This window comes from Lissotriton helveticus, chromosome 2_1 (assembly GCF_964261635.1).
Source record: "Lissotriton helveticus chromosome 2_1, aLisHel1.1, whole genome shotgun sequence".
Classification (NCBI taxonomy): domain Eukaryota; kingdom Metazoa; phylum Chordata; class Amphibia; order Caudata; family Salamandridae; genus Lissotriton; species Lissotriton helveticus.
In genome coordinates, this window is record NC_136059.1 from 1852259733 (window position 1) to 1852285815 (window position 26083).

Sequence of the window (26083 nt, forward strand, 5' to 3'; positions counted from 1 at the left end):
TCTCCCACCTGGCCGCCAAGACCTGGAACTCCCTCCCGACCCACCTCCGCCTGACCCAAGACCACCTCGCCTTCAGGAAGCAGCTCAAGACCTGGCTGTTCGAGCAGTAGCAAACCCCCCCCCCCCAAGCCCCTTGAGACCCTCCGGGTGAGTAGTGCGCGATATAAATGTCTTTGATTGATTGATTGATTGATATTCAGTGTCCTGCTACCTTAATAATACGGGCTTCCAGGATACTAGTTAAAATGGTATAGTCGCTACTAAGTAGAGAAAAAGGACAAAATGATTGACATTGAAGTGGGTTCTTGTCGTGCTTTGGAATTAATGTTATTCCAGCCTTATTCCATGATTTCGGTATCAGCTTACCCTTTACTAGAATAGAGTTAAATAGTTTAATACAGATCGGAATAATCTCATCTGCAATGGTGGAATAGAGTTCACTAGGAATAGCGTCGGGACCAGCTGCCTTGCCTTTTTTATTTTCTTTACTGCTGCCAATATTTCACTAACAGTTATTTCCTGACCTAAATAAAGTGCTGTTCCTGAGATAGTTTGGGAAGGTGCTTTTTTTTAAGCCAAGCGTCTATATCCGCTCTATTTGTTACGAGGTCCTCCAAGTATAGTTCCCGAAGCACCCCTTAAAGACCTCTCTTATCTTGCTGTTCTCTTTTATGTAAATGTATACTTGTAAAGCGCAGTTACTCCATCTCGGAGTGTCCTGGCGCTGTATACTGCCGGGGAACCCGTCCTGGCTTTCCCTGTGAGATGGTCCCTCCTGGGCACCCCCAAGGTGAAGCCAGGCATCCCCGGCGCTGATGGGGCCGTTGTGGAGATTAAGCAAGCTATTGCCCAGAGTTGCAGAGTGGGACCCATGGTTAGCTTAGGCACCTAGACGAGAATTATTGAGTCCGCGGACATTGACCCAAGACCCTGCCACGACGGGGATTGAACCCTGGTCCCGGGCTGACCTCTGCTTCAGGGTCTGCCGCTTCTAACCAGTGAGCCACACTTCTCCACACTTCTGATATGTCCGCCATTATCCACTTCGATCTTCCTAATATAATATTGATTCCTCTCTAACCTTGCCTTCCTTGCCAGCAGTCTACAGTGCCCCTTGCGCTATATCTCTATTTCTATTAGCATTCCAGAGTTGCCGAACCTTCTCTTCTATCTTAACTTTAAACTTTGTTTGTAGTTCCTCATGTTGCAACTGTCTCCTTCCTTTCTTCTTTGCCCAAAGCCTCATTTTTCAGCACCATTTCTAGTCTCCCCATACCTTCCTCTACTCTAGATAATTTAATTTTTTCTCCCCTTGCCCAGTTTAACAATAGGCTTTTATGTGCCCCCCTTAGCCAGGCTTTGTAAGCGCCCCATTCTACATGCAAGGGTATTGATTGCAAGTTCCAGGTAAGGAACTCCTCCGAGTCATGTGCCAGTTTTGCGGCTATCTCCTCTGAAAGCAAAATACTTCTATTAACTGCCCATCTCCTAGGCCCCCATGGGTTCCTCGATTCAAGTTTTAATATAAGGCTGCATGGTCTGAAAGGTGTTTTGGCAGATGTTCTATTCACACCACTTTCTCCACTTCCTTCCTATCCAGAAAAAAATTGTCCACTCTGGAATAGTGACTGTTTTTCTTACTATGAAAGGTATAGTCCCTACAGTTTCCCCTTATTTTAGCTGAAAACTTTTAGAAGATCTGTCTAAATTGATATCTAAAAGAATGTTAAAGTCCCCTCCTAGAATATTAGGTGCTTTAAAATCGACCAAAGTGAAAAAAAAGATGAGCCAAATGTGAGACCTCTATATTCGGACCATAGTAACTCACTAACATAGGTTCTGATGTATATTGACTTCTTCTATAATCCGACGTCCTTACTCATCAGCATTATACCGATTATTTTTTAGATAATAATGCTATACCTTTCGTGCAAAGTGGTTGATCTGTGGCAATTATACTCTCCACCCACTTTTGTTTTGAAGAGAGGTCCCTACATTTCCTAAGAAGAGCTTTATTGCAGCATGATTATTTGTTATTTATGCTGCTTTAAATATTGTAAGATAGTATGCCGCCTCTTTTTAACCCTCAGTCGATTCACATTCCAACATATTATGTCAAGGGCCAGTGACCCCTCAACCGCGTGCTCATTTTTGTTGTTGTTGAGATGACTACTCCTGAATGGTGCTTTTTTACTATGCTAGCTTGAGGACTTGAACTTTTTATGATTTTTCTCCCAATGCTCCCAACCCGTTGTGCTTCCCCCCTGGGAATCCACCCAATCCTACAACTAGGCCTATCCTATTTGAGCTAAACCCTGAGAGAGTAATGGAGTCTCGTTTCTTTGTTCAATTTACATTTTAATTTTCCTGATTTCCCCCTTCTTGACTTGCGCTATGTATCGGTCTACTTCTTGCGGATTGAGAAAAGTATGCATTTTGTTTTGCCACATCACCTTCAAGGTGGCCTGGAATCTCAACAGGACGTTTGCAGAGAGCTCTTTCAATTCTCCCATTCTGTTTCCCAATTCCCACTGCCTATCTGTAGTCTCCCTGGAGATATCTGATCTGATCTTAAAAGTGACCTCCAGTGCCTACAATAGTTTTCTTTCAGGGCCAAGGTTGAAAGCCTCTCTATTACGGTGTAAGATAAGAAGTTTACCAAAATCTTCTGGGGACTCTTTTGCCCTGGGAGCAATTTAAAGGGGTCTCTATGCACTCCCTGTATTTACGCATTAAGGATAGCGAGACTCTCCTCCTGTGGGAATACACTTCTCAACAATTTTGTCACAGAGGATTTAATGTCTGTTCCCTCTGCGCCTTCCAAAATCCCCAACATTTTAAAATTATTCTGCCTGTTGTTGTTCCCCAATTTTTCTAGTTGATCAGACTGCATGTTTATCCTTTGTTTCAAGCATACTACTTCCTGGGTATTTTCTTGAACTACTGTCTGGAGTCAAGAAACGATCTTTAATCTCTTGGGCAAGTTGCCCTAACATCCCCTGCACCGAGTCTGTTCTTTTTGACCCCGCACTCCCTAATTCTTCAACTGATGTGGCATGCTTGAGGTGTTTCCTACTTCTGCCATAACTCCCCCTATTTCCATGTTTAAATCCTCTACACCTAAGCATTAGAATTGATTTTTTGTGGGAACAGCCAGGTGTACCATTGACCCGCCTTGACTGCCTTCATCCATATCCCTTGTCCCTTACCTGCTTGAATGGTTCCTAGGGGCCTGGCTACTCCCACGTTGTACCCTACTTCTCTCCCCACCCTCTCCCTTACTTAGATCTAATCCGGTCTTAAAATAAGATTTTAGCGAGGGGGTCATTTCTTTAGGCATAATTTCTGCCAAGTCCTACTTCTCCTTTACTTTGGTGGCAATCTTGGCTCTAGTGGGCTTCCCAACAGACTTTTTACTTAAGTGTTTATTGCTTCGGGGCTTTATAGGTTTGATAAACACCTTCACTGGTGGAAGGGAACTCCTTTTTCCAAACGCCAATTTTTCTACACTCACTACCCAAATGAGATTGTGCAACTTCAGCGCATATCGGTTTGTGTTCTCCTTCTGCCCCCCCTACCTGAGGTCAGTCAACTACTGTCTTTCTCAACGCCTTTGCTCTCTATGCCCTCTCCTGTGACACACTTGTCCATCCATAACACTGGGGGCAAGCAACTGAAGAAGACTTACATTCTGACCCAAGGAGCTCGACATCCATCAGAGCATACGTACGGGCATCATTTCCTTCACCTCCAGTCCAGCGAGCATCTAAACTCATCTAAACTCCACACCCGGAGCACCTCTCCTTCACACCCTCGACAGGTGCTGACTCTGTTTACACTGACCCCGACAATGTGGCAGCCTCCGCCATGGGCACACCCCATAAGGTGGAGCTACCGAAGCTGAACTGCCACAATGCAGCAGCGCAGCATTCCCCGTGCCACCATTCTCCAGTCCGATGCCGACCACCCGATACCCTTGGAGAAGGGGGGGGGGCTTCATCCTTCAGCATAACTTTGGTAAGATGAGCAAAATGCTAACAAATGTGTAGTTTCTCCCTCGGGATTGCTTCCGTCCAGCCCTTTAGTCAGCCGCCATGTTCCCGGATTCCTGCCCCTTGGCAAATAAAAAAAAATGCATCCATCTTTTAGCCCACTTGCTTCTGCTCCCAAATGTTTTTGAGTGAAAGTAAAGCGGGGTAATTTACAGCGGTGGCCAATAATTTTACCAGGGCGGGGGGGCCCAAACATGCACACACACACACCACACTCATACCCATTCAATCACACGCGCAGACACACACCCATTCACAAAACTCACTAACAAATACACATACATTCATACATACACGCATGCATGCACCAAACAGAACACTTACCTTAACTGCAGCTCAGAGGTAAGCCTCAGAGGTCCCAGGAGGGTTGGGACTGCTGCCTTCCCTCATTGGCTGACATTAGGTCAGCCAATAAGGGAAGGTAGCCATCTCAATTCTCGGAGGTCCCAGGAGGAGCCGAGACTGCTGCCATCTCTCATTGGCTTACCCTAGGCCAGCTAATGAGGAACGGCAGTAGTCCTAACCTCGACACAGAATGGGATGGTCTCAGTGAGACTGCTAATCCCACCCCACTCTGTGAGAAAGTGTCACTGATTGACACTCAGCCCCGGGCACTTCAGGGCCTAAACTGAAGTGCCATGGTCCAAGAAAATCGATCACACTCAAGCCACTTTTGTTAGGCTGAGGAGGTTACGCCCACATGGCTGTAAAATCCTCTGCCTCGCAAAATTCAGCTCAGGCAGTCAGGATCATGCACATTTATTGCATTTTAGCTCCTGGCAGCCTGACCTGAATCAGAAGAGTGCCTATCAGGTGAACCTTTGTTCAGCTTGACAAACACTCTCTTCTTGCCTGGAAAACAGTGAGGGCGTGGCCTCTCAGCCCATACAGGCCGGTAAGTCAGCAACAGAATGGCATAATAAAGGCCTAACTCACAAATTTTCTGAGTTAAATGTATGAGTTTTAAACAGTGCATTCACACAAATAAAGGAGCTAACAGCTGTGCTCTCAGCTAGTTCCTGCGTTCATAAGAAGGCCTGAGATAGAGCACAGGAATGTAAAGCTCCTACATCCTCACCTCTGCAATGTCTATTTTCGAACACAGTTGCACATTCAAACCCCTCGGGTTATTCTTCTACTGCTTCTTTTTCTTCCACATATTAATGTTGTCACCATTGATTTAATGAACAAATATCCTGGAGCCAGTAAGGGCAGATAACCAGGAAGAGAATGTATGAATAATATTTGCATCATGGTATTATAGAGATAAAGTAGGCTCAACTGCTTGGTTTAACCTTTTCAATGTTTGTGCATCCCGGCAAATCACCTCAGGTTCCTGTGCCACAGATACGTCTTGACAGAAACATTTCGACATCTTTCCTTTTGCCAAACAGCATGGAATAGGGAGTCGTTGTACAAAGTGGATCAAAATCTATTTATATTGTGAATATTCAAGCGTTCGCACCACTTTTACTCCTCTGTCTTTAACCTGCACCATCCCAGACTTTTAATATATTTCTACCAGTCTTGTGTAAATGCACCAAGCGATGATTTACTTATCAAAGATTTCAGTATCAGTGTTGTCTGTCACCATGAAGCTTGCTTATCTGTGGACCGATTCTATCTTTCGTTGTCACATTTTTTAACGTTGCAAGTCATGATATAAAACGTCTAAAGCTGGCGCTCTCCGTTCATGCGACTCCGAGAACGTGACTGCTGATTTTCTTTTTTTCCATTAAGCTCTTTTTCATTTTAACCTTTCACTGGACGCTTATGGACACCAGCTGATAATTTGAGCGAGTGGGATAATTTTTCTGAAAGCACGTGTTTTTGAACCCTGAACCTTAAATTGTAAGGGAGTTGGCACGAGCAGTATAGGACTCATGCTTGGCAGTGTATCACTCCCTCTGTTCCTTAGCACTTTTAATTAATCAAACATTGATTATTGCTGTTAGCAACAACAAGGGTATAACTCACAAGCAGTTCCAAGAGATATAAGCAAGAGATTTACAATTCCTTAATTAAATGAATAAGAGCTGAACGATAGACACAAACCTCAATGGGCAAGATGCAACGAAGATTTTAACCATCGTTCAGCGATGCTGCAGAACTGATATGTTTTGCATTTGGGAAAACACAAATGTCAATGTACAGCAGCCTTGCACACATGTCTCTGTGACGTGCAAAGCAAAGAGGGCTGTAAAGGGCTGTTCCTCCCTCTTTGTGACTCTCAAGGGAACACATCAATGATTTGTGACTACTCCTGCGATTACTAACCAGTGCACAAAGTTACAGACTGCCAAGAGCAGCCATTTACCATCCACACAGTCATGAGGGACAGCTTCCTCAGGGCAATGGTACACGTGTGCACTCTCGATGGCACATTTTCATTGTTCTGTATTTTGGGGACTTGTGTACCTGAGGTATTTGGTTGCATGCTTTTTCAAATCACTCCTAAGGATTGGGGGGGGCTACATCTTTTACTGAATCAATAGTGTGAGTGTCTTAAAGTTTCTGAGTTTCGTCAAGGGTCCTACCAATGCATAAATAGTATTGTACAACATTTCTTCCTTGATAACCATCCCATAATTTTGGAGCACAGCACCGTTCATCATCCCATTATTTTAAAGCACAGCCACTTGTTTCTCTTTTACTTTAGCTCCTAAAACCGACTCCCTGTTTTCCACTCTCCTTAGCAAAACCAACACTGTTCGAGCAGTCACTTATTCAGGGCTTTTCAGCCTCTTTGCAATTATTCTGCAGTCCTTGTTGAGCCCCTTATCCAAACATTGGGCATCCATGGCTCCCATTCTGGAAGCAGTCATACCATTCCGTTTCAATAGTGGGGCCAAATAAAGTGAAAATAAAATAGGGACATTTATACATAAATATCACAGCTAGAAAGCCCTGAGCATTCTTTGCACATTTTTTTTTCTAACTGAAAGTTGGACATTTTGTAGCTAATTCACAGAAGCATTTGGGAGTACATTCTTGAGAACAAGCAACATTTTCCTGTAATACTACTTCATGTCATTGTGAACGCCTTTGTGAATTAGCCCCATGTCATTAGATGCATTTTGTTAGAAAATGCCCTTTTTTGCATTTTCACCCTAATTCTTGTTGATTGGTGTTGTTTAGTACACTCTGTTCAGTGGGCCACTGCTCTTCAGTACCCATTGAATGTGTTCTGACCGCTAAGACATGGAAAATTGTGCTAATCCACAATTGGCTTATATAACTTTCATGCATCACTGTAGTATATGGTGTAGAACATACAACAGTGGAATGGTCGTTAAATGTCACCTGTAGACTGTGCAGTGTTTGGTGCTTAGTGACAAATTTGAAGAAAGTACACAGTTCAATAATGAAACAGAAAAGCAATGCTGACTTTAACACAATTAATATTTTTTCTGCTGCAAGTTCAAGTTTAAAATTTGTACAATTATTTAAGCATCCAATATGAAAACACATCGATGTTTCGACCCCCCATGCACTTTTTGTTCATCGGGTGATGAAAAGGTAGCCTCTGACAACGTAAGGGGGCAGGGATTTCCAGCGGTGGCCGCTCCATTGACTGGAGGAGCGCCACCCCCGTCACCACCAGTAAATAAAACGAGAATAAAACGGGTTTTAGACCTGATTGATTTATTATCATTTATTTTAATTGCCTGGACCCGCCCCAGGACTCTGACAAGTCTTGGGGGCGGGTCCAGGGGATGACACTGCTGGTGAGGGCGTGGTGGGCACGCCCTTCACTGCACATTAAGATTTTGGCCGGCCGTCTCAGGCTGGCCAAAAACCCCTCATGCTCAGTGAAGCTCTCTCCAGCATTAGCTGCACTGATGGGGCTGGGGAGAGCAGACACAGGATACCAGTCTGCTGTGAGCGCAAGCTGTCGATGCTCAGGCCAATCCTGCGAGAGCCGCATCAGGATTGGCAGCAGGGCAGGCTGGGATCCTGTGCCAAGAGATAGAAGCAGGAAGAGCCGAGGCGCGGAAGAGGGTAGCAGTCTTAAGGTAAGATTTTTTTTGTTGTACCCGAACCCTCTCCACCTCCCTATTCCCTCCTTTCCTCCTCCCTCCTCTCCTCCGCCCTCCTCTGGCTTAGCCCACCCGCCCCCTCTTTGGCAGGGAACAGGACGCTACTTAGTGTTACTCTGATATCTTACAGAAAATGTATCATGAATGTAGGCATTTGGTGGTCTAAACTTTGGGTAACGTAAAACTTACATAACACACAATAGAGCAGATCAAGTCAAGGAAAGGTGTGTGCCTACAACAGTACCCGTGCAGTACTGGTGCTGGTGGTGGATGCGTGAAGCAAGGCTGCCAAAGGTATCGGCTATTGGTGACGGGAGGCTGAAACAATTCCCATCAGACCACCCATGTGGTGGAGTTTACGTCACGTGGGAACTGTTGATCATGCCCACCCAAGTCCGCCCAGATAGTGCCGGTGCGGGAGTGGTGATCATAATCTACATCTACAGATGATGTGAATGAAGAAAGTGCAGTGCTCAAATAATAATAATAAAATTGGCTACCAGGACTACAGAAGACGTTTAAACAGAAGTCCTGGTGTCAAAGGTTAAAAACACGCTGGGTAGTGAGACTACCCTCTAGCGCTGTGCAGTTTGGTCGACATGTTTCAGCCATGGGGGCATCTAACCCGGCTTTCTTCAGGACCGATTGAAAAAAATATAGCTACTGCCACTACATATAAAGTGTATTGGTGAAGAATTCAAACATGTACTAAAAAAGTTACATATATACCAGGAGAATTCAAGCATGTACTATAAAAGTTACATATGTACCAGGACTTTAAATACTTATATGTCCACTGGAGGGAAAGGAATGATTCTTCTTCCCAGCTTTGTGTGGGTGATGACCTCACCTCACCCGGCAACCGCTCGGGGGAATGAGGCCCCGCTCTGTCCGTCGGTGCCCCAGCTCTGAAAACGAGCGGAAGTGGACGGAAGGTTTCTAACGTAAAACTTAATCAGACAGGCTATGGTCCAAATCGATGTGTATATGTAAAAGAATGGAGTTACTAGAGCTAAGCGTGACTCTTGGGTGGGACTGGCCAGAGCAGGGAGAGGAGTGGTTTGCACTCCTTAAGTGTGCAGGACTGCTTGACCGGCCCTCTTAGCCAGGCTAAATAGTCCTGTGCACTTCGCATCTTCCCCATAAGGCTGCATTACACAGCCTGGTAAGGAACATGCAAAGGCTCCCTGTACCCATCTGAGCGCCGAACCACGGTGCTCAGATCAATCACAACACTGCATTGCAGCATTGGGATTGGCTCAGGTGAGCCTGAGTTCTTCCTCCTGCTACCAGACGAAGACCGGAAGAAGAGGACGTAGGAGAGGCGGCGGCTAGCCATCACAGGTAAGTGTTTTTTATAAACTTTTTTTGCCCCCCAGCCCCACCACTCACTTCCGGGAGCAGCTGCTACTGCATTGTGAGCAGGATTGTTTTTGTGCCTTATTTACAATATTTTGATGCACTGCAACACAGTTAGCCTTCCTGCTGCACTGCTGTGTGTCAAAAGAGCAGGAATTACCTGTAACTACAAGATTCAGCACATTCCTGTCCTTTTCCCCTGCACTAGTGCACAATGAGCTGCCAGACACCAAAGGAGGCACCCTTGTGCTATGGTGCAAGAGTGTCTGCGTTGTAGGGGTGATTGTTTTTGTGCAGGAAGGGGCACCTTCCTGGACACAAAAACAATCCTGGTCAATGTGTGCTGCAGAATGCAACCTGAGTTTCAGAATGTTAGCAGAAGAGATTTGTCATTGTTGTGTAACCTGTCAATAGTTAAACATAGGGAATCAAACCCATGTCACTCTAACTCATCTAGGAACATCAGGGGGCCCACTCAAGAGGATGCAGATGAAGTTTATCGAGATGCTTGTATACAATGGGCTGAAATATATCCTAGTGAACGTGTGCATCTTCTCAAGATGGGTGAAAGCCTACTCAACTAGAAGAAGCAACAGTCTCACTGTAGTTCAGCTGTTATAACATGAATTTATTCCCAAATGCGGCATGCCAATTTCTTTTGAGTCAGATAGAGGAACACACTTCAACAATGAAGAGATAAAGATGATCCGCACAGCCTTACAGATTGAACAAAGATTACATTAGAGTTACAGACCAGAAGCCTCTGGTATTATTGAGCAAATAAACATTACTATGAAGCCTAAATTGGCCAACCTTTCTGAAATGGCCACATAATTTGTCTTTGGTGCTGATGAGTATTCGGAGTACACCTGACAGCAAGACAGGGTTATCCCTCATGAAATACTGATGGGCAGAGCAATGAGATTACCTGCCATTCCTGAAAATTTTCTTTTGAATATCACTGATAATATTAGATTAGACTATTGCAAAGTACTGGCTGATGTGGTTTATTCTGACTCTCGTCAGGTCTCAGCTGCCACACAAGACCCTGCAAGACAAGAGTCGCTACTGCCCGAACAGCCAGGTCTTGAGTTGTCTCCTGAAGGTCCTGGGTCAGCCGGACGTGGGTGGGGAGGGTGTTCCATGTCTTGGCCGCTAGGTAGGAGAAGGATCTTCCTCCGGCGGTGGATTTGCGAATTTGTGGGACGGATGCGAGGGCGAGGCTGGCGGATCGGAGCTGGCGGGTGGGTGTGTAGAATGTGAGGCGGCTGTTGAGGAATTTCGGGCCCGTGTCGTGGAGAACCTTGTGTGCGTGGGTGAGGAGTCTGAACGTGATCCTGTTGTTGACGGGGAGCCAGTGCAGGTCTTTCAGATGGGAGGAGATGTGGCTGTGATGAGGGATGTCCAGGACGAGTCGTGCAGAGGCGTTCCGTATGCGCTGGAGTCTTTTCTGGAGTTTGGCTGTGGTTCCCGCGTAGAGGGTGTTCCCGTAGTCCAGTCGGCTGGTGATGAGGGCCTGGGTGTCCGTCTTCCTGGTTTCGGTGGGGATCCACTTGAAGATCTTCCGGAGCATGCGCAGGGTGTTGAAGCAGGATTACGAGACAGCGTTGACTTGCTTGGTCATCGTGAGGGAGGAGTTCAGGATGAAGCCCAGGTTGCGGGCGTGGTCCATTGGTTTGGGTGCGGTGCCCAGGGCAGGGGGCCACCAGGAGTCGTCCCAGGCCGTAGGGGATGGTCCCAGGATGAGGACTTCCGTCTTGTCGGAGTTCAGTTTTAGACGGCTGAGCTTCATCCATTCCGCGACGTCTTTTATTCCTTCCTGGAGGCTGGCTCTGGCGGTGGCGGGGTCGTTGGTGAGGGAGAGGATCAGCTGGGTGTTGTGGGCGTAGGAGATGATGTTAAGGTTGTGTTGGCATGTGATGGCTGCGAGAGGGCTCATGTAGACGTTGAAGAGGGTGGGGCTGAGTGAGGATCCTTGTGGAACGCCGCAGATGACTTCGGTGGCCGCGGATCGGAACGGGGGGAGGCGGACTCTCTGGGTTCTTCCGGCAAGGAACGAGATGATCCACTCCAGGGCCGCTCCTTGGATTCCGGTGTTGCTGAGGCGCTAAATCAGGGTGCGGTGGCATACGGTGTTGAAAGCTGTTGAGAGGTCCAGGAGGATGAGCGCCGCTGTTTCCCCGTTGTCGAGTAGGGACCTGATGTCGTCGGTGACTGCGATGAGAGCGGTCTCGGTGCTGTGGTTTGCTCGGAATCCGGACTGTGAGGGGTCGAGGGAGACGGTTGTCTCGAGGAAGGCGGAGAGTTGTTTGTTGATGGTCTTCTCGATGACTTTGGCCGGAAAAGGGAGGAGCTAGATGGGGCGGAAGTTCTTGAGGTCTGTGGGGTCCGCGGTGGGTTTCTTCAGGAGAGCGCTCAGCTCGGCATGTTTCCAACTCTCCGGGAAGGTGGCGGATGCGAAGGAGCTGTTGATGATGTTCCGGAGGTGGGGTGACCCTCTCTACACATAGGGCTATTAAATGTGCTGGAGTCCTGAGCTAGAATCAAACCATGCACATCAAAAGAGGAAGCAAACCCAGAAGAAGTGCCTTTGGTCAATGATTCTGAATGAAGAGCTTTGATGGTTGCTCTGCCTACAGAGAGACTATCCAGTTCAGCAGCACCAGTGTCAGTCCGGCCACTGCAAGAAGGAAGGGGTGAAGATCAGTTGATGGAATGTCAAGTATAAATACTTGAGGTAACACAGAGTAGCACTGAGATCTCTAGCAGAGGAGAAGCAGAGATCCAATCACAGGGAGAAAATGGCACTGACATGATACTAAGACAGGAAGATCCAGATGAAGTCACCAACACTAAAACAAGGAGAATAAATCGACAAGCGGAATGACCACAAATTTATGAAAACAAAAATCAAAGACATTCCTTAATAGCTCAGATTTCAGGAATAAAAACTAAAGAGGCTGAGTTTAGTGATGAAGGTGGTCTAGATCCAAATAAGCTAAACCGTAGAATATTGAAAAGAGCGTCAGTGCCCTGTTGGTGGTATTCAGCACCTGAATAGTCATACTTCATAAACACCACTTTGAATGTTACTTTGGAAGATTTGTGCAACATGAATCCTGAATTATTTGTACCTACTTAAAAGAAAAATAAGAAAATTAAACAGATGAAAATAATCTGAATAAACAAATTTGAGACTAAACAGAACTAAAGAAAGAATCTTTAACTGTGCCTATTAGGTGTTTCTTTTTTTAGTTCTTTGTTTTACAGAAGATCAACCAAAGCCGAAGTTGAAAGTTACAGAAGAACAGAGACAGCATTTTTAGAAGAACACAGAGTAGGGTAAGGATTGTCTGGTTAGAAGGTTGACTACTGGGAAAAGAAAAGAAGATTAACTGCACTAAAGAAGCTGCGTACTAAGATATGCTGCAAGCTATTGAACTATGTGCTTTAAATTGATTTAGAGAATGTGTTGCATTACAAGTAGGTGTAAATATAACATCGGTTCAATTTTCATAATAACAGTAATAATGATTACTATAGTCCTAATAGGATTCTGCTAGTTCCAGAGTCAAAGCCTAAAGCAAAGACCATTACTAATTCACCTATTTTCAATACTAAGGAAGACCGCTTTAATAACTAATTTGTAAGCTATAAGAGCCATGATCATTCAACTAATTTTTATTCTAGATTAGCACATCATACACTAACACAATGGATGCACAGGATTGTTACGTATGTGCACACTTAGCTACATCAGTTTCAAAAGAAATACCTATCACCATATACCTTTATCTTATGCCATTTCATGTCGCATCGTATTGTCATTGGTTTATAGGTGAGGACATTCTGATCATTTCTATTCTAGTCATGTTCTAATGCTTTCCAGTATACCACTTTTGGGGACCTGAATTGACACTCATAAGCAAAGGGGGTAGACACAGCCTGGTACTATTTCTTTCCTCAGAGACCCATAAATAGTGTGAAGGCTTACAAAAACAATTTTCACTGTTTAATGTGACCAATAGAGAAGGCTTATATAATGGCTTTAGAAGAGAGATACACTAACATGACACAGACTACTGACAAAAAGAGCAATGCTTTAGAGAATGGAAGACACAGTGATATGACACAAACTACTGACAAAAAGAGCATTGTTTTAGACAATGCTTGGAAGAAGGAAGAAAAGAATTTTAGAAAGAAGATAGTTTACCCTAAACTGAGATTTGATAGCCAACACAAAGGGAAGAGTTGCGTGTACAGACGACGGACACCCAAAAAGACTAGACATTTAGGGATTAGTAATTGTGAACACACATTCGAATTAACAGGGGGATCTTAGCAAATTTTACAGGGAGATGAAAATGCAATTCCAGGGGTTTATTGCATTTATGGACAGAATGCTTATTTCTTATTGCCAGCTAACTGGGAGGGAATCTACTATTTAGGCATACTATTCCAAAGATGTACAATGTAAAGAGTTTAGATGCAATTATAATAACACAGGCACACAGACAGAAATGCAGTTCAAGCACAGGAACTGAACTAATAGGAGACATACTTAGAGCTTCATTCCACCTGTGGGCGTCATTTTAAATGGCTAAACGATTAGAGGGTTGTCAACAGTGGATGATAAAATAGCAACCAGTGCATCTGGAGTTTTGCTTGGAATTATCGCAGAATTGATAGCTATAATGTCGGTGGTTTTACAGGATCAACTTCCCATAAACATCTTACTCACAGAAAAGGGCGGAGTCTGAAAAATGCTTAAATTAACTCATTGCTGTACATACATACCTACCTGATGAACGTAGTGAAATAGAAGGCTAGGCAAATAATATATCAGGTTTAGAACCTGAATTACGTGATCTGGGAGCACCAGGCTTATTTGAAAAAAGGGAATTGCCACAATTGGAAATTGGTTTTCAACAGCAGGAAACTGTTTATTGAAGACTATTCTAATGCTAGTGGTAATAGTGGGGCTTTGCCTAAAATTTCTTTATGCACTGTTCTTGAGCTGTAGATATATATTTTGCAAAAGAAAGGAAAGGTTGGAAAAGAAATGGTAAGAGAAGGATTTGGGTTTGAGGGGTATTATGAATGACGTTTACAAGAACTCTTTAAAATGTAGGGGCTTGAAAAGAAAAAGAAGAGACTCAACTGACAATGAAAGTGCACTCTGAGACGGACTCATAAGAGAAATCTAGAGATGTGATGATTATTAAAATCATCAGATGGGGGATTGTGGAATTTGAACATTTTTACATAAATGTAACTTCATAATAATACAGAAATGTACCTAACTTTGACATAGAAAATTTGTGTCAATAAAGTGATTAGGGAACATGTGTTTTTATTAAACGTGCAAAAAGTGAAAATGCTGCTTATTTCTGCAGAAAGCTCCCATTTCTATCTTTCTTTTTCCTGCTAGGACAATAAATGCCTATTTGTAAATGCTGATTTAACGTTATAATTGAACTGCAGAATTTGACTTTTTATTTTTTTTTATTTTATATTTTTTATTTTCACCATTGCACATTTAGCACATTGCAGCGCGCATTCTTCAATAGTACAATTAATTTCTTATAGCACATTACATATCAAAACATTTCCATCATAAACAAAATTCATCAAAGCATCCTACTAAGTTCAGTAAGCTGTTAACATCTCGAATTTCTACAACAGATGCCGCAAATTCATCCAAGGCTTTCCTAACTTAATCAGTCAGTCCCAGGCCCTCTCTCCATCTTATGATAGGGTCCCATATCCTTAACCCCAGTCTCCTCCCTTTTCTACCTTTCCGGGCATATATATTTTTTTCCAGATTGTAAGTTGATAAGAGGTTGGACAGCCAGACTTGCATAGCTGGGGGGTTTTTATCAAGCCAGGCCCTGGCTATGCAGAGCCTATAAACTGCCATTGCGACAAAAATAAACTCCCTCTGATTAATATTGGTATCTGTGGCTATCCCTAACAATATTTCTGGTGGTTTTAAGGTAATCTGGATATCCAGGGAGGCATCAAGAAACTTCTCTATCTCTTTTATCACTGTTTGTAATTGCGGACATCCAGCAAATACATGTATTAGATCTGCATCAGGGGAACTACATCTTGGGCATGTGATACCTACGCTACCCCCCCTTTTTGCTATCTTTGCTGGGGTAAAGTACAGCGAGTAGAGGGTTTTGTACTGCTGCGACTGCAGCGGCGCTGAGCATAGCAGAGTGCGACCTAACTCCAGTGACTCTTTAAACCAACTAATCTCGCCTTCCAGCTTGTCCGCCCACTTATCACTATACTTCTCCATATCATCTGGTTTTTCTGCTATCAGGTTTGCGTAAAAACTCCAAATAGAGCAGTCCCCCCCTAACCTTATTTTCTCCAGAATTTCTACCTTACCGAACCCCACACGCCCACCCTGCTTGTTTCCCAAAAAACTTCTTAACTGCAAAAATTTAAATAAATCCCTCCTGTCTAACCCAAATCTGCTCATTAAATCTGTGAATTGAAAGACCCCCTCCGTACTCCTCACATCCCCAATCTGTACTATCCCCTTCTCCGTCCAGCCCGCCATTGTAATATCCCCAAATATCTGCATTGGAAAGGAGACATTTTTAAACAACCTGGTATACCAATTGTATCGGCCCAGGCCGATTTTCTTCATCACAGCATTCCAAATCTTAATTGCGGCTTGGACTGTCTTAAATCTAGTTCTCTTGTAATATGCGAAATCAATACATTTAAGAAAAGAATTCTCGACCTCCGGTCCCAGCACTATAGAGTATATCCTAGACGAATCATTTGTTGTTCTGACGTCCAAACCGCTCCCTCCTAACAGCCCCCGCATATATTGCAATGCCGATGCCCAGTAATATAGTCTAAAATCAGGCGCCCCCCAACCTCCTCTTTCTCTAGGCAGTGACATAAAACGATATGCCCTACGAGTCTTGCCATGAGCCCAAATAAATCTATTCAAAATGCTTTCCAAATCTTTAAACCATTTCGCCTCAAAGAATAACGGTATTGTCCTATAAAAATACAAAAATGTTGGCAATATTAACATTTTTATAACATTGGTGCAGCCCACTAGTGACAAATGCAAATTGTTCATACGATCCAGATCCGTCTTGACCTTTAGCATCAGGGGCGCAAGGTTATTCTGTACCAGTGAGTCTAAATCAGCTGTGATTGCAACCCCCAAATATACCGCTGAGTCCACAACTTTTGATCATTAAAAGCAATATGGTGATTACATACTATTTGAGTTTTGGAGCTATTTAGACAGTACCCCGATATTTGTCCAAATCTTTGTGCTTCGGACTCGATTTCCCCTATGGCCATGCTGGGATTGGGTGTCAAAATGGCCACGTCGTCGGCATAGGCCAGCGTCTTTACCTCACACCCATTCAGCCTTATTGGTGGAATCCTTGCACTGCCCTCCATTTTCCTTATCAATGGGTCCAGGTAAAGAGCAAAAAGCAGTGGGGAAGATGGGCAGCCCTGTCTAGTCCCTCTCCCAATCCTAACTGCTGCTGATTGTCCTCTATTAACTCTGATCCTTCCTGACGGATTCTTATACAGAGTCTGCATCGCGGTTATAAAACTGATCCCCATTCCATTCCACTTTAATGTTTGCCACAGGTATTCCCAGGAGACCCTATCGAACGCCTTTTCGGCATCCAAAAATAGTGCCGCGATAGGGTCCCCCAGGACACCCGCCGCATCAAAGGTTGTAATCACCTGCCTAATGTGTTGCGTAGTGCTTTTGCCTGGAATAAACCCATGCTGAGTGTGGCTTACTAATCCCTCTATCACCTCTGCCAGCCTTCTTGCTAATATCTTGGAGTACACCTTGGTATCTGCGTTCATCAGTGTAATAGGCCTATCTGACCCTGGGAGTGTCGAATTTTTACCTTTTTTTAAGATGACAATGATATCCGCTTCCCCCCATGAATCAGGTATCATGTCCCCCTTCTGCGCCTCCAGCATCACTTTAAACATATCAACTCCCATAACTTGATAGAACAATTTGTAAAACTCCACCGGGAGCTGATCTGGGTCGGCTGCTTTACCTGATGGTAACATGCTTAATGCCGTAAGAAATTCCTCTAGACTAAAGGGGGAATCCAACCTAGCCTTTTCTTCCATCGATATGCCCGGGAGGGTAATATCTCTAAGATAGCTTTCTATCTCGCTTGTAGTTCCTACCCTGCCCCTGGTATATAGCTCTTCATAAAACTGCCTGAACACTTCCCTTACATCAGTTGTTTCAGTAACCATAATTCCGTTCCCGTCCATAATCTCCATAATGTCTGATGCTGCTAGCCTCTGTCTAGTACGTACTGCTAATAAGTGGCCCACCTTCTCGCTTAGCTCATAAGCAGCTTCCCTCTTAGTTAGATAATTCTCTGCTGCTTTTTTTTAGATGCTTTCTGCAGCTTCCGCTTTAAGAACCACTATTTTAAGCAGATGTTCTTCTATTGGTGCCTTATCTCGCAAATCCTGCAACAGTTCCTCCTCAACCCTTATCAACTTTTGGTAAACTTCCTTAATTTTAAGTCGTGCCCTTTTCTGGGCTGAAAACACATAGCTCATTGTCTCACCCCTTACCCCGGCCTTAAAGGGGTCCCATACCACTCCCGAAGGAGCCGTACCTTTATTGATTTCCCAATAAGCCCTAATCTATTCTGTCATATAATCCCTATATCCTTCGTCCTTCAAAGGGCTCTATCGAATGTCCACTGCGTATCTTTTCGCCGTGCCTGGCCCATTTTAATAGTTAAAATCAGTGGGCTATGATCCGAAACAATTCGGGGCTGTTTTTCTATTATTGCCTCTGCCAGCAAGGGGGTTGATACCAGAAAGTAATCCAGCCTAACAAGTATCTTATGGGGGGCCGAGTAGAATGTACTACCATCTATTCCTGGGTACAACTTAACCCATGGATCCACTAAAGAGTTATTTGTCACCATATCTGTCAGTGCCCTATGGGTTCTCTTTTTTCTCCCTGCGTATACCCTCCCCGTCTGAACAAATGAGCTACTGGGATCATGAACATTAAAGTCCCCACAGCATATAATTGGCTCGGGCCATAGTGCCAACTCAATGTCCAGGAATTGGAATAGCTCAGGATCGTCTTCTGTTGAACCATACACAGAAGCTATGGTGCATTTATCCCCCTTAAATCTTATTTCCAATATTACCCACCTTCCCCACTGATCCTCCTTTTTCCTTATCACCTCTACATCAGTGGATCTCCCTAGTACAGCCACCCCCCTGTGCTTCGTACCTTGCTTGGTATTTGCCAACACAGCGAACCCTAGGTGCTCCAGAAGATAGCCCTTAGAGGCTTCAACGTGTGTTTCCTGGAGGCAGACCAAATCCAGTTGTAGTGTCCTAAGTAGTGCCGCAACCCTTAATCTTTTGCCAGAATCGTTCAAACCACAGATATTAATAGTAGCAATTCTACAACTCATTAAAATACATCATAGGTTTTGCCCAACCGTGCATACCTTACCCGGGCGAACGCCTTGCCTTGATAATATAACTGATGTTTATCAAGTACCCGCCAACTTATATCTAATGTGTACTGTAAAATTTTAACTCCCTGCGGGCTGAACTGTGCTTTCCTGTGCTGCTTCTTACACCCTACGTGACCTTCTGTTTTTATGTTTTTAACCCTCTTTTTACCCCCTAATCCCACCCTGCTCCCCCTCAGTCTCCCACCCCCCTCCCCCCTTTACTGGCAAATAGGTCTAAGGGACCTATGTGTAGCTGCTTCAGCTTGTGGTAATCGCTCCTCTCTCCCCTCCACCCCTCCATCAAGTGTACACCTATGAGTCCTATACCCCCCTCTGTGAGTGATTTCACTATTCTATACATGATGCCCCCTCAGTGATATCCCAGACAGCAACATACCGAGTTATAAAGCCTTACTCTAATAGTGCATACTCCCACTTCAGCTTCTATCCGAACATTTTAACAGCTCTGCGTTTCTCAACCCCCTTTCTGTGATTTAATCTCCTCCAAGAACTGTTGGGCCTTAATCTCAGACAGGAAGATGTTTGTTCTACCCCTTGTAACTACCTTTAGCCTTGCGGGGAACAGGAGAATTGCCTCGGAACCTAAGGCCTGGAAAGGTTTAATGAGCTGCCGGAGTCGCCACCTTCTCTCAACTGTTACGTGGCAGAAATCAGGCCTGGCAAAAAAGGTAGTTCCCTCTGAGCAGGTAATTCCCGACATATATCAAGATAGCCCTAGGGAGCCCTGCCTGCCCCTCGCCGCCTCGGCCTTTTCTGATGATGAAAGGAAATCTGTGAGCCCGTTGGATCTCCCTTTCCCACTCCCACTGTGATTCAGGGAAGGCTCCTCTTAACAGTTTAACCATAAAGTTCATAATGTCTTGCCCCTCTGCTCCTTCCTCCACACCCAAAATGCGAATGTTATTCCGCCTCTGGCGGTTTTCGAAATCCTCCAACTTCCATTGTAGATCGTTTGTCAATTTTTCCTGCTCCAGCTTGAAATCCTGCCATGCCCCAACATCATCCTCTAGCTTCCCAGTCCGCTCCTCCACCTCAGTCACTCTCTCGGAGATGAAAATGCAATTCCAGGGGTTTATTGCATTTATGGACAGAATGCTTATTTCTTATTGCCAGCTAACTGGGAGGGAATCTACTATTTAGGCATACTATTCCAAAGATGTACAATGTAAAGAGTTTAGATGCAATTATAATAACACAGGCACACAGACAGAAATGCAGTTCAAGCACAGGAACTGAACTAATAGGAGACATACTTAGAGCTTCATTCCACCTGTGGGCATCATTTTAAATGGCTAAACGATTAGAGGGTTGTCAACAGTGGATGATAAAATAGCAACCAGTGCATCTGGAGTTTTGCTTGGAATTATCGCAGAATTGATAGCTATAATGTCGGTGGTTTTACAGGATCAACTTCCCATAAACATCTTACTCACAGAAAAGGGCGGAGTCTGAAAAATGCTTAAATTAACTCATTGCTGTACATACATACCTACCTGATGAACGTAGTGAAATAGAAGGCTATTCTATAATATATCAGGTTTAGAACCTGAATTACGTGATCTGGGAGCACCAGGCTTATTTGAAAATTCTGGAAAGGGAATTGCCACAATTGGAAATTGGTTTTCAACAGCAGGAAACTGTTTATTGAAGACTATTCTAATGCTAGTGGTAATAGTGGGGCTTTGCCTAATATTTCTTTATGCACTGTTCTTGAGCTGTAGATATATATTTTGCAAAAGAAAGGAAAGGTTGGAAAAGAAATGGTAAGAGAAGGATTTGGGTTTGAGGGGTATTATGAATGACGTTTACAAGAACTCTTTAAAATGTAGGGGCTTGAAAAGAAAAAGAAGAGACTCAACTGACAATGAAAGTGCACTCTGAGACGGACTCATAAGAGAAATCTAGAGATGTGATGATTATTAAAATCATCAGATGGGGGATTGTGGAATTTGAACATTTTTACATAAATGTAACTTCATAATAATACAGAAATGTACCTAACTTTGACATAGAAAATTTGTGTCAATAAAGTGATTAGGGAACATGTGTTTTTATTAAACGTGCAAAAAGTGAAAATGCTGCTTATTTCTGCAGAAAGCTCCCATTTCTATCTTTCTTTTTCCTGCTAGGACAATAAATGCCTATTTGTAAATGCTGATTTAACGTTATAATTGAACTGCAGAATTTGACTTCTTCGTGAAATTTGATAGTTGCTGCAAAGTATATTTCATTCCTTCCTCACACTATATGACTTCATCATATTTTAAATAGTTTTCTCTGCCACATGCTTATAATGGAAACGTATATTAATGGAAGAAAATGCTTGCTTTAGGTTAAAATGTCATCATCTAACCAGGGCATGCTAGATATTAATGTTTTATTTCATGGAGCATTCCATTGTTACACAATGGTACACTAATCAATAACAGAGTAGGCTTTCAAAGGTTCTCATGAGAAAACTTCCTAGATGACTATTATTGTAATACTCTGTAGCCACATTCAAATAACTAAATGTTGATATGGACATTTACTGTGGGAAGTGATAGGGAAGGTGACAAATGATCCACTCCAATTGGTTAGAAGAGATTCAACATTCATAGTTTGCAACATGTATCATGCTTTCTATATAGTATGTGTTCCTAACTAGAGAGGTAAGGCATTTTATGCACCCTTACCCTGCCATGCCATTTAGCACCCAGTTGTAATAGCCCAAATTGCCATGCGCTACTGCTAACGATGATTTCCTTTTTCTTCTTTACCTTTAATGAGAAGAAGTTCTATCTTTATACTGATCATAGCTACGGCTGTAATTAATTCATTTACCTGTTTTAATAGTCGCTACTGCAGCAGTTTGGAAACACAGCTGAGTTTCCAGAACTACTCGTTATGTGTAATTACACATTTCATAGCTATTAGTCTTTTGCTCCAAACATTTCCTTGCTTTTTTCCAAAATGACTCTGTATGGCTTCTTGCTAGGATGGGCCCTTTAGATTAATATATGGACTAATACCTTTATGAAACATGCTGTTGTTTTGTAGGCTTGCTCTAACTATATTTTCTCAATATTTCTGTAAACATATTTATTTAAATAATCTGAATAAAAAGACAAAAATATAGACTCATCTTTTAAAAAGAAAATACAACTTTAAAAACTGTATCAAACCTCTTATCATTGACTGAACATTTAATGCTGTAAGATAATGATCAACACAGAGATGTATTTGGGTTGAGCTCCATTCTAATACAGTGGCAAAGATGAATTGACCTGAAGAGTTGTGGAAATTGGAGGTTCACTCAGTAAGTTAATGTGGAGCTATTTATAAAAAAAAATGTATGAGAGTTCCACGCTCACACTAACTAATAACACACTTTCATATTAACTTCAATTCTTGTTGCTCATTCTAAGTGATCTTTATTCTCATCTATGCTTTTGATAGGAAACCTTTAATGACTGTATCTTATGGGTACTAGTCATCAAAGCTCTTAACCAATAGAAGTCAAGTCTGTCTCAATTTTGAGAGATTTAGTACTGACTGCATTTAGGGATGTTGCAGGATAATTCCCATGTCTGCATATTCCCCTTGTTATTTGATTACATGAACTTGGTTTTGGATGCACATTTTTGCTCTGGACATACCCAGCCTTCTAACAAATCCCAGTGATTATGGCCTTATACCTAAATATGGTAACTGATTGTTTTTCACTTTTGGACCTATCTGACCTTTAAGTAAGGCACAGGATAGTGGCACTGAATTACATCAGTAGAGTAAAAGTTTGACTTCATATGCAGGCTACAGCATGGACATAAACTACTACTATGGGTGCCTATAAAATATGGTATCAGAGCTGCCCCTTCAGCTCTGAGCCCTGCAAACCCAGATGCAGTAGGCACTTTTTAAAATAAACCATCATGCCTATAGCCCTACTTATAGCATTAACAAAGCCACCTGTGAGTAGTGCCTTGTTTCCCATAAGATCTAGGTGTATAATGTTCAAATGCCAATCATGCCAAAATGTGTGGGTGACATGTTTCCACTATGATAGGATTAAAATGTTATTTATACCTTATAGGCTGGATCTGCTTTTCTATTTTTATTAAGGCCTCCTTTATGTATACAAGTGTTACTCTCGTAAATTGGCTTAGTAAATGTTGATAATTGAGTTTCTGGTTGAGCGGGGTGAAACCCTGCTCAAGCAACAACCTCAATCTCTGTCAGGCTGAAACACAGAAAACCCCAAATTAACTTGTGCTTAGCCCTCTGTAGCTTTGCACAAAAGCAGCTAGGCTTATGTGCAAAGTATTTCTACACCACTTCAAACAGTAAAAAAAAGTGAAAACACAGCACAAGCAAAATCTCACACAAATTCTGAAAATAGAGTAACATATAATAAAGTATTTGACACCGGAGCGACATAATTCCACTCAGTAGAATTGTATATATGCAATTTTGAAGATTTAAGTGAACATGGTGCCCAGAGCACAAACCAACTGTGGTTATCTGATTGCACTGGACCAGGGCAAAGTCATAAGTTAAGGCTGTCAGAGATAGAGCACAGGCTGGATACAGAAACCAAGTTAGAACCGCTGAACAAAATACTTTAAATCCTGGTTGTGAAGCACTGAAAGATTCTGTGTTGAAGATTAATTGCTCAGTGAAGGTTCCTGAGGAGCTGCAAGTCTCAGATTTGGAGTCCTGCATTGTTGTCGAGGGTGCCATTGATGAGGGGCTTGCGATGGAAAGTCCTGAATCAAAGTTTCACCACACACCGGCAGTTCCAGACAAGCTGCGGGGCTGAGATGGAAGTCCTGCGCCACCATAGAGGATGGCATTGATGAGGGGCTTGCGATGAAAAGGTCTGCATCGAGGGTGCATTGTGCGCGCAGTGGCAGTTCTGATGAGACTGCAGGCTGTGAGGCGAAGTCCGGTGTCAACTACGCACTGTGCTGCGGTAATTCTAAAGCGGTAGTGAGGAAATGCATCACGCTGTCGGTTCTGGTCACAGAGCCACAGCTTGGGTGGCAGAGCACATTCAGGCCCACTTCAAAGAGTTCAGGACTGGGGTGGAATGACTTGGGGTGCAAGACTCACATCAAATAGAGTCCAAGTGCTGGGTTCATGATGGTTGGAGCCTTTTCTGTCCCTAATGCTCTGATCAGGAGGCCAGCTAACTTGGAATCACTCTGATGGTCATGTGTTGAAAATGCAGGTCCAATCTTGTCACTAATGCAGCAGGGCAGCAGGCAACATGGCAGCAGAGTAGCAGTCCTTCTTGCAGAGCAAGACCACAGTCTTCCACAGGTCCAGAGGTATACTGAAGAGTTGGGTGTGAGGGTACAATATTTATGCCTGATGCCAGCTTTGAAGTAGGAGAAGGTTCTATAGTTTTCCGACACCCGGAGGTGTTTGGAATTTCGTACTTCCCTGTCCTGGCCCCAGCCTGTCTGGAGTCACAAAAGACTGTGTAAAACCCTTTGTGAGGGTGCCCAGGCCGAGCTTTTGTGATGAGCAAGTGTGGTAGGTGGCAGCTCGTACCCGTAATCAATTCAGAGATGGTCTATCCTGCCAACACTTATTTCCATTTGTTCCACTGTCTGGGAGCAATACACAAAGACCAACTGACAGTTACACCTAGTCATGTTGCCTAGACTACAGGCTGTGCACACCAAATTGTTGGAACAAGAAAATGACAACTTTCTAAAAGTGGTTCAAAAGGGTGTGGTGATGGACGGAGCATCTGAACCAATCAAACACTCACACCCAGTCAACAGATCTGGGTTTAATCCATCACCGTTCTTTAGCCCACTCTTCAGACATGGCCATATGCAAATCAGTCTGACCCTGTGCCTCATGGGAACAGTCCAGCCCAAGCTGCCAAGCCATGCCTTCCCTGGACCGGAAACAAGCTTCCTAGGACAGGTTCCTGGCATTTCAGCCGTCTTCAGCCAGGCTTGCTTGAATCCAGTGGCAAAGTGAGCTAGGGACTCACGTCTGAGCATACCCTGTCAACTTATGGCGAACAAAGCTGTACAAAAGGGGGTGGTGATGGACCGAGCATCTTAACCAATCAAACACTCACACCCATCAACATATCTGGGTTTAATCCATCACCGTTCTTTAGCCCACTCTGCCACCCCAGTTCAGACATGGCCATATGCAAATCAGTCTGACCCTGTGCCTCATGGGAACAGTCCAGCCGGAACTGCCAAGCCATGCCTTCCCTGGACCGGAAATAAGCTTTGTAGGACCGGTTTCTGGCATTTCAGCCGTATTCAGCCAGGCTTGCTTGTACAACTTTCTAAAAGTGCCATTTTCATATTTGTGACTTAAAATCCAATTTTACTATTAAAGAGGGCTTTAAATTACAATACTTTAGACACCAAAGTAGATATTCCTAAATGTTCCCAATTGAAACTTATCACTTTTTAAATGCAATAGGTCAGCCTAATGATACCCTATGGTATCATATGGGAGAGGCAGGCCTTGCAGTAGTTAAAAACGAATTTATTCGTTTTTCAGTACCAGGACATGTAAAAGTTAAAAGTACTTGTCCAACATTTTACATATACCGCACCCTGCCCTATGGGCTACTTATGGCCTACCCTAGGGGTGACATATTTATTAAAAAGTAAGATTTAGGCCTTGCAAAACCTTTATTTTGCTACGTCAAAATGCTGGTTTAAACTGAACACACAGGCTGCAATGGCAGGCCTGAGACATGTATAAGAGGCTGCTTAAGTGGGTGGCACAATCAATGCTGCAGGTCCACCAGTAGCATTTAATATACAGGGCCTGGGTTCATGTAGTACCCTCTTACTAGGGACTTGCAAGAAAATGAATTGTTCTAATTGGATGTGAACAAATGTTACCATGTTTAGAGGAGAGAGTCCTAAGCCCAAAGAAAACTAATTTGCCATAAATAGGAGGAGGAAGGCAAAAGGTTTTGGGTAAAACTTCAGAAAGGGACCAGTCCAATACTAACTGTATTGATTAGCAGAAAACAGATCACAAAAACTAAGAACAACTGCAACATGAAATGACATGTCATTGTCCAATGCCCTCACCGTACACATCCACATTTGCAATCCCC